This window comes from Varroa jacobsoni, unplaced genomic scaffold (genome assembly GCF_002532875.2).
Source record: "Varroa jacobsoni isolate VJ856 unplaced genomic scaffold, vjacob_1.0 scaffold_415, whole genome shotgun sequence".
Classification (NCBI taxonomy): domain Eukaryota; kingdom Metazoa; phylum Arthropoda; class Arachnida; order Mesostigmata; family Varroidae; genus Varroa; species Varroa jacobsoni.
Window position 1 is genome coordinate 65,000 of NW_019213317.1, and position 11,122 is coordinate 76,121.

The following is an 11,122-nucleotide window of genomic DNA, read 5'->3' on the forward strand; positions in this document are numbered from 1 at the left end:
ATGTTTAGCTAAAAACTATTCCCTCTTTCATTATAAATAGGGTTTACCCTCTTTGAAGTTATTTCATTTTTACCTTGTAGTACTAAACTTCACACCATTAGCTAAGTTTAAGTTTTAAAAGAACACTGTAGGCGCCTGAGGTTCATTTGTAAACACAGACATTTTTGAGCTGGTTGCTATTAATAACATTAAACTACAAAAGAAACGAATAAAAGCTGCAATGAAAGAGCAGATGCAAACACTCACTTTCGTTACTATCGGAAGTTGCCTAGCAAATAAGGCCTTTCATGTGTTACTCTGAGAATTTGCCTAAAGGGGCAGCAATACATTAGCTAGAAGAGTTTGAAAGCAACGGTCATTGTCAAGACTTTAGGGACGCTGACCGCGGATAACTGTACATTTCCAAATGGCATAACAGCACGCACACACAAAATAGAATGACGGCTGAAACCTCGATTCAAAAACATGGTCGATCCTATTGTTTGAGTAGTACAATAAAGAAAATCTTCAATTCAATAAAAGGAATCATGTTATAAATCGATGCTAACATTCATTCAGTTGTGTAGTAGCAATTTTCTATTCCTCTATAAAAAAAAAAAAAAAAAAAATTATAGATACCTGTCGATGAGCAGTGTACGTAGACAAAGCAATCCGCCCTTTTAAATCGCTTCTCATATCAAAGCAGATGCACCTTCTTGTGCTGCGAGAAGATACACACGTTTGCCTAATACGATTGTCGATATTTGATATAACAATACCACCATTAACAGCTGTATTATCGTGATTATAGTTATCTTCTACTAGCTTGTTCAGAGCTACGTGGCAGGTGTGCCGCACCCCCTATTCATCGGAGAGCTAACAAAGGGCTTCGACCTTCTTCAATATTGAATATTGAAGATTGGTCAAAATATTCTCTTTAGCAAAACAAAAGTTCCATACTAGTGTGGTTACTTTAGCGACGGAAAGATCAAGGTCACAAGGCGACTAACTACAAGACTTTAAACGAATGAGCGAATTCCTCTCTTAAAGTCATTTTTGAACAAAACAAGACATGGGGCTTATTTGGCGGTTACCCGAGGTACTTACTATAAAATCGTAGCAAACATACTGAAGATCAAGAAAATAGAAAAAAGAAAAAAACGGTTCTTAATGAACTGGGTTCAGGATAGATAGAAGGGACCGACAAAAAACCGGTCTGGAACCGTCGTTATAATCGAGGCGTAAGTCGGTCTGTGTCGTTCACCAGAGAAGATCAGCCGAGAAAGTGGCACCAAACAAAAAGAAAAACGACTTTCGATAGCAGTGCTGAATATGTTTTAGATATAAGCTGATGCTTATACTCGCAATGGATGTTCGGAAGGCATCTGCTATTAGAAAATGTTGCACGAGTAGGAAACGATCAGTGCTGGTAAATAAAAATTCAAATTTTTAGCAAGCCTCATACATGTACGATGTGACGAGGGAAAGTACGCTATGTAGTTACCACGAAGGTACGATGACGGCAGGACTTCATTACCACACTTCAATAACGGTGTAGAGCAAGGTAAATGGAATTGAGAAATGACTTCAGCCCCTATTTCCTTTATACTTAGGTCCGTATGACTTCGATTGCTTTCGTGTCCTTCGTTAAAAGCCAACCTTTGCCTAAATCTAGAGAACTACCAGTGCAAATAAGGCATGCCAGGAGTAAAATCATACAAGCAGCCAATGTATTATTCTTTTACATTATTAATCTTTCCCATAAAACATGACTGTCAATGCACTTTTCGGGCTATTTTTCGTCTTTGCTTTCCAACATGCACTTCCTATATTGCAATGCAGTGCGGCTCTATGTAAAGATCTACATTATTCTGGACTTTTCACTGTAAAACCGCGAAGCAAATGGTTGCACAATATGGTAACTGATTTAATTGTATCTGTAATGAAAGTCGGGAGCCAGAAGTATTTAAAATGGCGAGCACATTTAACGATTGAGGGTTTATAAATCACAGAAATAAAACCCTTTTTTAAACTATAACGATCAATCCAGAAACGAGAAGAAAACAGTTTATATGGCAAAGCGGTAAGACGAGACACTTATTTACCAAAGCGCCAGAGTACCCAAAAGGAAAAGGGCTTTTGCGTACAGGTAAGCTCCTATATCGGGTTTATGCAGTGCGTTCAGCTTAGTTCATTTATTCGGTAAGGACGAAGCAAACACTTTCTCAAAGGGTCAAGAGGATCTAGGAAAAATATGTGTATATAACTGCATATTAAGCTTTTATGTACAAATCGAGGAATCGTGGGACCATGAGCTCGTCGTAGGTTTGAACGTTTATCTGTAACCTTTTTTTTTATAGGCCTTCGGTGCTGTTGGCATAAACATTTTTATGCCAGTTCCGTAAACGTAAATATGCTGGCCTTCGAAACACATGGTTGAGATGATATCCCAGTAAAAAAATTCTTCTTCATACAACTTCTTTCGGGCAGACGAATTGGCCCCTCCATATTTGTATTGCCTCAACTCGGCCAACCTTTCCTTATAAAAATTTTCTTGATTCTCTTATACAGCTTTGTTTACTATGGGCAAGCTGATTGACATTCTACAAATATATACGATTATGTATGATCGTCCTCGAAAAAATAACACAGTCTCGGTAACTGTGGTATGACGGTCTGACTCTAAATGTTGGTCACCGTTGTCACGCTACTTTATACCAAAGAAGTTAAGAATTTTTATATTACCCTTTTATTATACACGAGGCTTAAATTCTTGTACAAATTTTATAGGCATTATATAGTGTAGAATCATGTAAATGTTCAAAAAAATTAGTAAGAGAAAAATATGATAAATCAAACGTGTTATACGTCTTCGGTATAACATTGTGGTTGATAATAATAACAACTAGTGGATTCGAACATGAAATGTGATTATTTTCATGAAATTAACGGTTGTTCTGTTATATGAATTTACACTATAAAAACGGGGTTTAGAGTAACTCGTTCTTATCGCAGCCTGCTCTAGCCAGTTTCTACCTTTTGCATATTGAAACAGCCCGGATTTGGACCGTAAAATAGTATAGCGGAGTGACTCAGAAAGGAACCCATGGCATAAGCGAGCCCATCCCAGTCCCTCACCGAGACTCGCGACATATATAAACTAGTATATGCCATGTCTCCTTCTATCGGTCGTTGGCTGTCTAATTTGCGTTTCATTGGACATACGAATGCTTTTCCCTGGAGTACCAATGAGAGAGCATGGTAACAATATGTCAACCATGCCATAACAATCGTGTACCATGAGTGTACAATCATAATTACCATAGTAAAGCATCCAGCTAGATGTCGGAATAGAACTAGAACCGTAGTACTGATATCAGTTTCGCTCCCGCTGATAATCATACTAGTATGTTAGTAGTTCTTTAAAAGCTGTGCTTAATAAGCTAGATCCGAATACGCAGAAATGAAGGAAGCACACGTACTCATCCGAGATCAGTCAAATATCTTTGCTCCCTCCGCAGGCGTTAGCCGGATAACATACGATCTTCCCATAAACAGTCTAATCACAACAGACAGCAAGCCTTATATCGTATAGTCAAATACATATAATTTATTAATAGTTAATAAAAAAATACAACATATATATATATATATATATATATATATTCTACTGCTCAATATAATGCACTTCTTTAATATGTTTAAAACATGCGCCATGTGCTATTTCAGTGAATATCTATTGGGTCATATCGATGGCAGGAGTCAACTTATGACACATGTAAGCTCTATATCTATTAAAATAGGACTATATACGCCTTCTTGATAGGTTTGCGTTTTTGTTCATTTGTCGATGTCACAGTGTCTGATTCTTTTCCGCCTATGTGTCATCAAGAAATTTTAGGTATTTACTTTTCATTTGATAAAAACCAGCGAATCCTAGTGGGTATTCCCTGTAGGTCTTAAACGGCGCATTTGAATTTTTTCAACTTGCGCAAATCAGAGAGTTTAGTGCTGGAAGCCCCATGTATTACCGTGTGATAGTTTAGAGTTACTGTGAAAGATTTAAATATACTAGCTATATTATTCAAGCGTAGATTTATTTATATTCAGACCATTTGAATTAAAGAATCTCTCATCTGGGTTCCATAAAGCGACTGGGCTAAGTAATTGTCTGAGGCTAACACGCGGCTTTGAACATAGCTCTGTGGTAGTCACAAAAAGACAGCTATGCCTTTCGCGGATCGTAGCCTAGTATTCCTGCATCACCGTCATTACTGCCTGCGCTGGCCAATACGCCTAGTTTGATGCTACTCATCTTTTTGTCCGTTTGTTACCTTCCTGTGGACACTTTTAAGGACTAGAAAAATGCAGGAGAAAAAACTGTTTGTATACGTTTGTTGACAAGTTCTATAGTCTGTTTTTTGTTTCTTCCATTAAATGATATAGTACATGCCTTGATGTTAGGTTTGCCTATTTGATCCGGTGAATAAATGGAACACTGAATTCGGCAAACAAGGTCAGATTCGAGTGAAAACCGGCTGAATTTACTCCAGGAGATGAGTTTAAAAGGAAAAGAATTTCTTTAGCTTGAAAATGATCGTTCAGTCATCGAGTTTTCGCTAATCAAAGGCCACAGCGCTGCGGAAATTCATCGAGGGTTGGTGCAGGCATTAGCGGAGGAGACTTTAAAAACTAAAGCACAGAACGTGAATAGTGCAAACGATCCGAAAATAGAGGAGCTTTAAAGACGAACGAGAAGGTGATCAGATGTCACGACCCGGAAACCGAGAACGCACCGCCGCCACCGCAATCGGGCGACGTATTTCGCAAAAGCGGAACTTGAAAGTCAAGATCTTCGTGAACCAAAATTGACATTTTATCAAGACCAGAGGGAAATGCGTGCAATACACTCCAGTGCGATTTCTCAAACTTTAATCAACGAAAAGGCCGTCTAGAACATACCGTCCCCGTAGGCGAAGTTTCATGATTCAGTTCATAATACCCGTCGGAGAAAGATCAGTGAAGAGAATAGCGTCACTTGGGAAGGAAATCAAGTGCGGGTACAGCATCGAATAGGTTTGGACGGGACATCACGGGCGTCCTACTATAAGATACTTACCAAAAATAGAACAACGAATGCAGCCCGCTATCTTGAGCTTCTCAAGAGACTCTTGGATCGTCGGCGCGGCGATCCAAAGCGCGGAGTCTGGTGACTTGACTACAACGCCAGACCTCATCGCCAGGCATCAATTACTCCCACGACTACGAAAAGGATTGTTTAACGTGGGCATTAACCCGCGTATTTCCTTGATCTAAATCACCTAAAAACGGTGACTGGTGGGCAAGTATATCCTAGTACCAATACACTTTGAAAAGCAGTAAATAGAGTAATTACACACGAAAATTCGAACTAAAAACGTGATGGGTGTCCAAGAGCTGTGAACGCGCTTGGGTAAATATGCGAACAGTAAAGATAGATACCTCTAGCGTAAAAAACTGTTTTGCATAATTTCTTGTTTTGTACAGTCAGCTATAGTCATTCAAGCGGTTTTTCCGCTTTGTATGTTGTGGGATCGTTTGCAGTGCACTTGCTTGTAATCAAGCTACAGCCAACAGGTTGAGTAAGCTGCAGCTTAAAATACGCCTTTTACTTAAGAAGGGAATTTTCGTTCGCAATCCTATCCATCCTAGTAGAACTCAAACGTTGCATCTAGTAAATGTATATATATATATACATACACATGTATATATATATATGTGTATGTATATATATACATATCTATATATATAGCGACCGAAAGTAACTCCGTATCCATACTATAGTAACACTACCGTCAGTCAAAAATATTTTGCTTCGACGTGCTCGTCAAATAAATAAACTTCCATAGAGGCTAGTGGTATTTCTCTCTCCCTCTCTCCTTCTCCCTCTTCTCTTGAACAAGTTGTTCTGCAATAGACTCTTCGGAGAGAAGTTGCATTTGGCTTTCGGCAAGTAACAGATATAACCCGTAACAACAAACGTGCGGATTATATTTTTCGAGAAAACGGTTTTGACCTAAGCATGTTTATGGCGGAACGCGATAAACATTGGATATGAAACCAACCAATTAATTGCAATAAGCTAGCACAGTTTTATTAAAACTAAGCTAGCATAGTTAATTTAAAAAGATTGTTTGATATAGCCTACAGTAATGTCAGCAACTTTCGCCAATCATCGACCACTACTTTGGTAACCTTACCATGGCGCTCAATGCAAATGACAAATGTACGACTACAGAAGTTCCTTTAACTGTTTTATTGTTTCTGAGGCGCAGCCGTTGATGTTTACCGTATTTTGTGTTGTTAGTGAACAACTTAAACAAATGGACAAGTCGACGATGCCAACAATTTCGCGATAGCTCAACAAATCGCTCCGAGTGGCTAAATGGCGCGGACGCAAAAAAATGTTGTGAAGAGTGCACCGCTAGATATTCAATTGAAATAAACGACAAAGAAACACACGCGGTTACCTAACGCTACGATGAGCAACGTATGCGCAATTATCGAAAAATTTCGTTACGTCTCTTATCGTTATTGGACGACGATTTTTGAAAAAACGAAAAGAGCTGATTGAAAATTACAGGCGAAAAAAAAAATAGGTTCTACTAATGTTTGCCTATCGTTTTGGTTACTGCTTATGGCTTACTAACGATCGTGCAGGCAACAAATAGTGTCTTTGCAATTTGCTTCCATTCGTTTGACGGCTATCTCTTAGCCAGACGTGACAGATATAACGAAAATACCTGGGATCCCTTAAAAGAAGTTCGTGCTGTCAAGATAAAATTCCTCACAAAAGGCCGGCTGACTCAACCTGAATTTAAGGTGGCGCGGACACAACAGTTTAACGGAAGAGATTTATTCGATATGATGAAAACCATCCAATTGCGGTTTGTTGAGCTTTTCTTTGTACATTCATGATTTACATCGTAACGACGTATGGTCTATGGAACGAGGGAGCCAGACCGGTCAATTGTATCCCATCCGATGTTTTAAATGCGCCGAATCGTTCGTCGATGGTGCAGTGACAAAGAGTGTGGTGCTATAATTTCACTAATAAATTGTACTTTACTTAGAGCATGTTTGTAAAGAAGCTCATTATGAAAAGAATTAGAAGAATAAGAAACTGAGTTGAAAGTATCAGCCCGGCGAGCCACGATCCGTTTGGTAGACATTTCCGTATTCATAACAGATACTTAGAAAGCATTCTTCTATGGGTGAAATTAGGAACAATACAGGAAAAACGAGACACCGTCTGTAAACCTTTCAATAAAAGCGACCTAAGGTTTCGCATAGATTTCGGGCATAGTATGTACAGGATGATCATCTGAAGGCCTTGCCCTTCACTTACAGTAGCATAGCAAACATAAATAGACCCACATAATTCTCGACATCCTATAAACTATCTACTAGAAAAAATACAAGTCACTGCGAAGCTCATTGTAGACACTACAACCGCAGTGAAAACGAAATAAGCTGAATAATGATATAACCAGCACTCTTCTAAGGTGAGCCATTGAAGGTATTGCACAATACTTGAATATATCTATTTCTAACGATTCTTGAGGCCGAGTAACAGCACGAACTTCGTACAAGCTGTGAAAGTACGAGGCATCGTATGCGCCATACATTTTCGGCGTTTGTTTTAAAAAGACAAATGTCATTCAATACTGTTAATGCAACCTGTATAAAATCAATTGCTTTTTGGCAAGAAACTATCGAACAGTTACAAGCTTCAAGGGACAGTTCCTGCACAAAGGACGTAGGTGCTGTTCCCTTAGCATGTGTCTTGCTACCCGGTATCATAGTGATGAGATCTCGTACAAATATTCTAAGTTAATTGTATGAAGCGTGCTACTGACCAAACGATGACAGGCAAAAACGTACGAGCTATTCATAGCATCTGATTTGCGAATTGTTTGATAGACAGTAAAATCATGATTTTCTATAGAACAATATCACTATACAAGACAGAACGTTGTTAGCCAACAATCGTGAAAAAAAACTACATCGATATTGCGAAGCTGCGAAGTCGAATGCGTCTCTCACCACAAGAGAAACTAGCGGTGCCGTCAGTGAGTCAGCCAAATACTAAATAAATACCTAAGACACAAAACTGGTAATTAGAGAAATAATTGGTAAATTACTACAATGAGTAACACAAACTTGACGGCTTAGCCTGAAACCCTAGCCTATAAACCTCTGCGGGTATAGCCAGACAAGTAAACCTAGTGATCAGTACCATCAGTGATTCTCTCCTGTACAATATTACTCCTGCGAACTTCATTCGTGTTCAGAGATCTTGTGAAACACTAGCCAAAAAGACTGCGCTTATAACGTTGTTTCTGCCTTTCGTAACTAGCCCAACATAAACTTTCCATGTTGACATTATTGATTAAAACATTCACAATGAAAAAAAGTCATCATCGCACATTGTTCTTACGTCATCGACCCGTACATAACGATAAGAAACATTCGGATTAATCCATATACTTCGACGCTTATCAAATAACTTTTCTACTGGGTTGACTGAAACCATAGTTATAGCTATTGGTAGTAATTTTGGTCAACCACGGGTTCTCGGCACTAACTCAACTCATCTCTCAAAGAGCCGCTAAAAACCCAAACATTTAAACATAGTATTTGATGGGACGCATTACTAAACTGATTATATATGCGAAACGTATAAAGGATACGTACACCTGCGAAATATCATAGACAAACGCTAATAATAACAACGCTCTTAACATTTCATTAATAAAACTTAGTGTCCATTTAGGGTTAAAAGTTTTAAAACGTGTCGTGGGTTTTTTGCACTTTTACAAAGTCTGCAGATCCAGAACTGGGTTCCTTAATCTTACTTTATGTCTCGGCCTACAGATGTCCCGGAAGAAATTTTAACCCACAAGAGATCGGGTCGCTGGTGCAAATGTGCCTTCTATAATCGTCTAGTTAAAGTGGAAACCTGCGTATTATTCTTGTTGCGCACTTCAAGACATTTTAAATGTACCAGAAATGGAAAAGTTGTTAAAATAAGCACTGTTATATTTGACCAGCGTGGACAGCCTTGCAGCTTTACCCTGTGTTTGTTCAAAATGATCCTCACCGTACCATAAGCGACTGACCTTTTGCAGAGCCAGTTTTTTTCTTGCAAGATTGAAGTAGTATGTATATATATATATATATACATTAGGACTTGTTGTAGTTGCTCTTAATTAGTAGACAAAAGATGCGTTTGAATGTTTAAACGTATTCAGCGAACGTACTCGGCGATCCAAGACAGGTACATTGTTTCGCTTAATTATTGGCGTTGTTATTATAAATCAAAGTAGGAATTATCGCAAAGGTGACGACTATGACACATCTCTGAGCATACCGATAACTAGTTTCAACACAATATGTAGACTTCGATATCGGATAGAGTTGGAGTTAGGTGTTCCTTGTTTACTCTTCGGGGTAAGATAAATTCGGCATTTTACGTAACAGGTCAAATGTGTAACAAAAAAGACAAATTCACATTCGATCGTTTCTCTGCCTTACTGCCCATCAGTAACTCAAATTTAAAGATATCACGTCAAGGTTAAGCTCCAAAATGGTAATGGTTGGCATAAAATAATATGCCTTACCTTATATGCCTTATCTAGACCATACAACATCGCCGCTCCGTTTCGCATGCCGTAGAACCTGATCACCACAGGTAGCTGAGGAGCTCTTGAAACAATAAAGAAAGGAACGTACATTCACTTTTTGTTCAGAACCCTAATATTTGTATCAAACGAACGCTGGGTCAATGTATTCGTTTGGAAATTTATAACAATACTTTCCTATTCAACTGATCTATTTATGCCGTTTCGTTCTTACACAGGTATCGCCAACTTAACCTGCTCAAATTTATGGCCTTATGCAGACAAACCGTCAGGCCAGCGGCTAGCTATTGTAGTTACGATTCTGTTTACCGGCGCTGATCATAACGAACGCGTGCCATTGTTATTTCGTTTGAGACCAGTATTGCCCCTGACCGATCTCCGTGCTTTCTTACTAAACTACAAAATACGTGGTGGTTTAGGTTCGGATGCGAACGTAGACACATTTCGCTTCGGGCTGGGATCCAGACCCCTGAAGCAATGCTTAATGGCTTGCGTACTGGACGTTAAATTCCAAAAATTTTTTTGGTATGGCCACTGTCGCTAATTCTGCCGCTGTCATTGCTTGGGTGATTGCCCTTACGATTGTCACTGTTTGTTACCACTGCTATTGTTGCTGAAGTACTGATAGTTGTAGTCATTGCTTTGAGTGGTATCGCGCGGCGGGCTGCAAATAAAAAAAACGTCGCGGCGACCTTTGCCTTTGAAGCTCTTTTTGCTGTTCAACAACCCTGGCCACACAATCGTTGTCGCTGATCCAGGTGGTCCCATGATAAGAAGGTAGCTGCTGCTTCTTGACAACCGGTTCAATCCTTACCCTTGCCCTAGCACCGCACTGCCCGAGCACTGTAGCCGTATGCTGGTAGTATCCCATCCTACCGCTGGGTGAAACTGCTGCTGCTGGAGAACCACGGGGACAGACAGCTCCATAGCGTCGTAGCGGTCCTGCCACTGAGCCAGGAACGGCGGAGGTAACACTAGTGAAGGTACAGGGTGCGATCATCTGGACGGGGCTGAGAGGCATTATGCTTCATAGTCCTCCTCGCAAGATGAGACCCCAGAGCAGGCGCACGCACACACGTATACCATAAAGATAGACACACATACAGACATGCTGCCGGGTAATGCCACAAGTGCGGCTAGAAAAATTAAGTCATCCTCGCCTGCCCCTCTCGCTGACCTGGTGATATACACGCACACATATGCGCGAGTGTGTGTGTGCGCTTTTTATCTTCACCATAGAGCAGAAGAAATATTGCGCCAACTATCAACTGTGCGTCTGTAGGACATCTCCTTTCTTTTTCTTTCAGATTTCAGACTTTCTGCTATTCCCCCCCCCCCCCATAACCATCAGTCTATATTTCCTCTTCTTCCACCTGCGCTCGCTCCGTTACATTTGCCCTTACCACCCCTTGCTACCGGTCACTTGCGTGATGGTACGTCTCGCCGGATGCATCCTACCA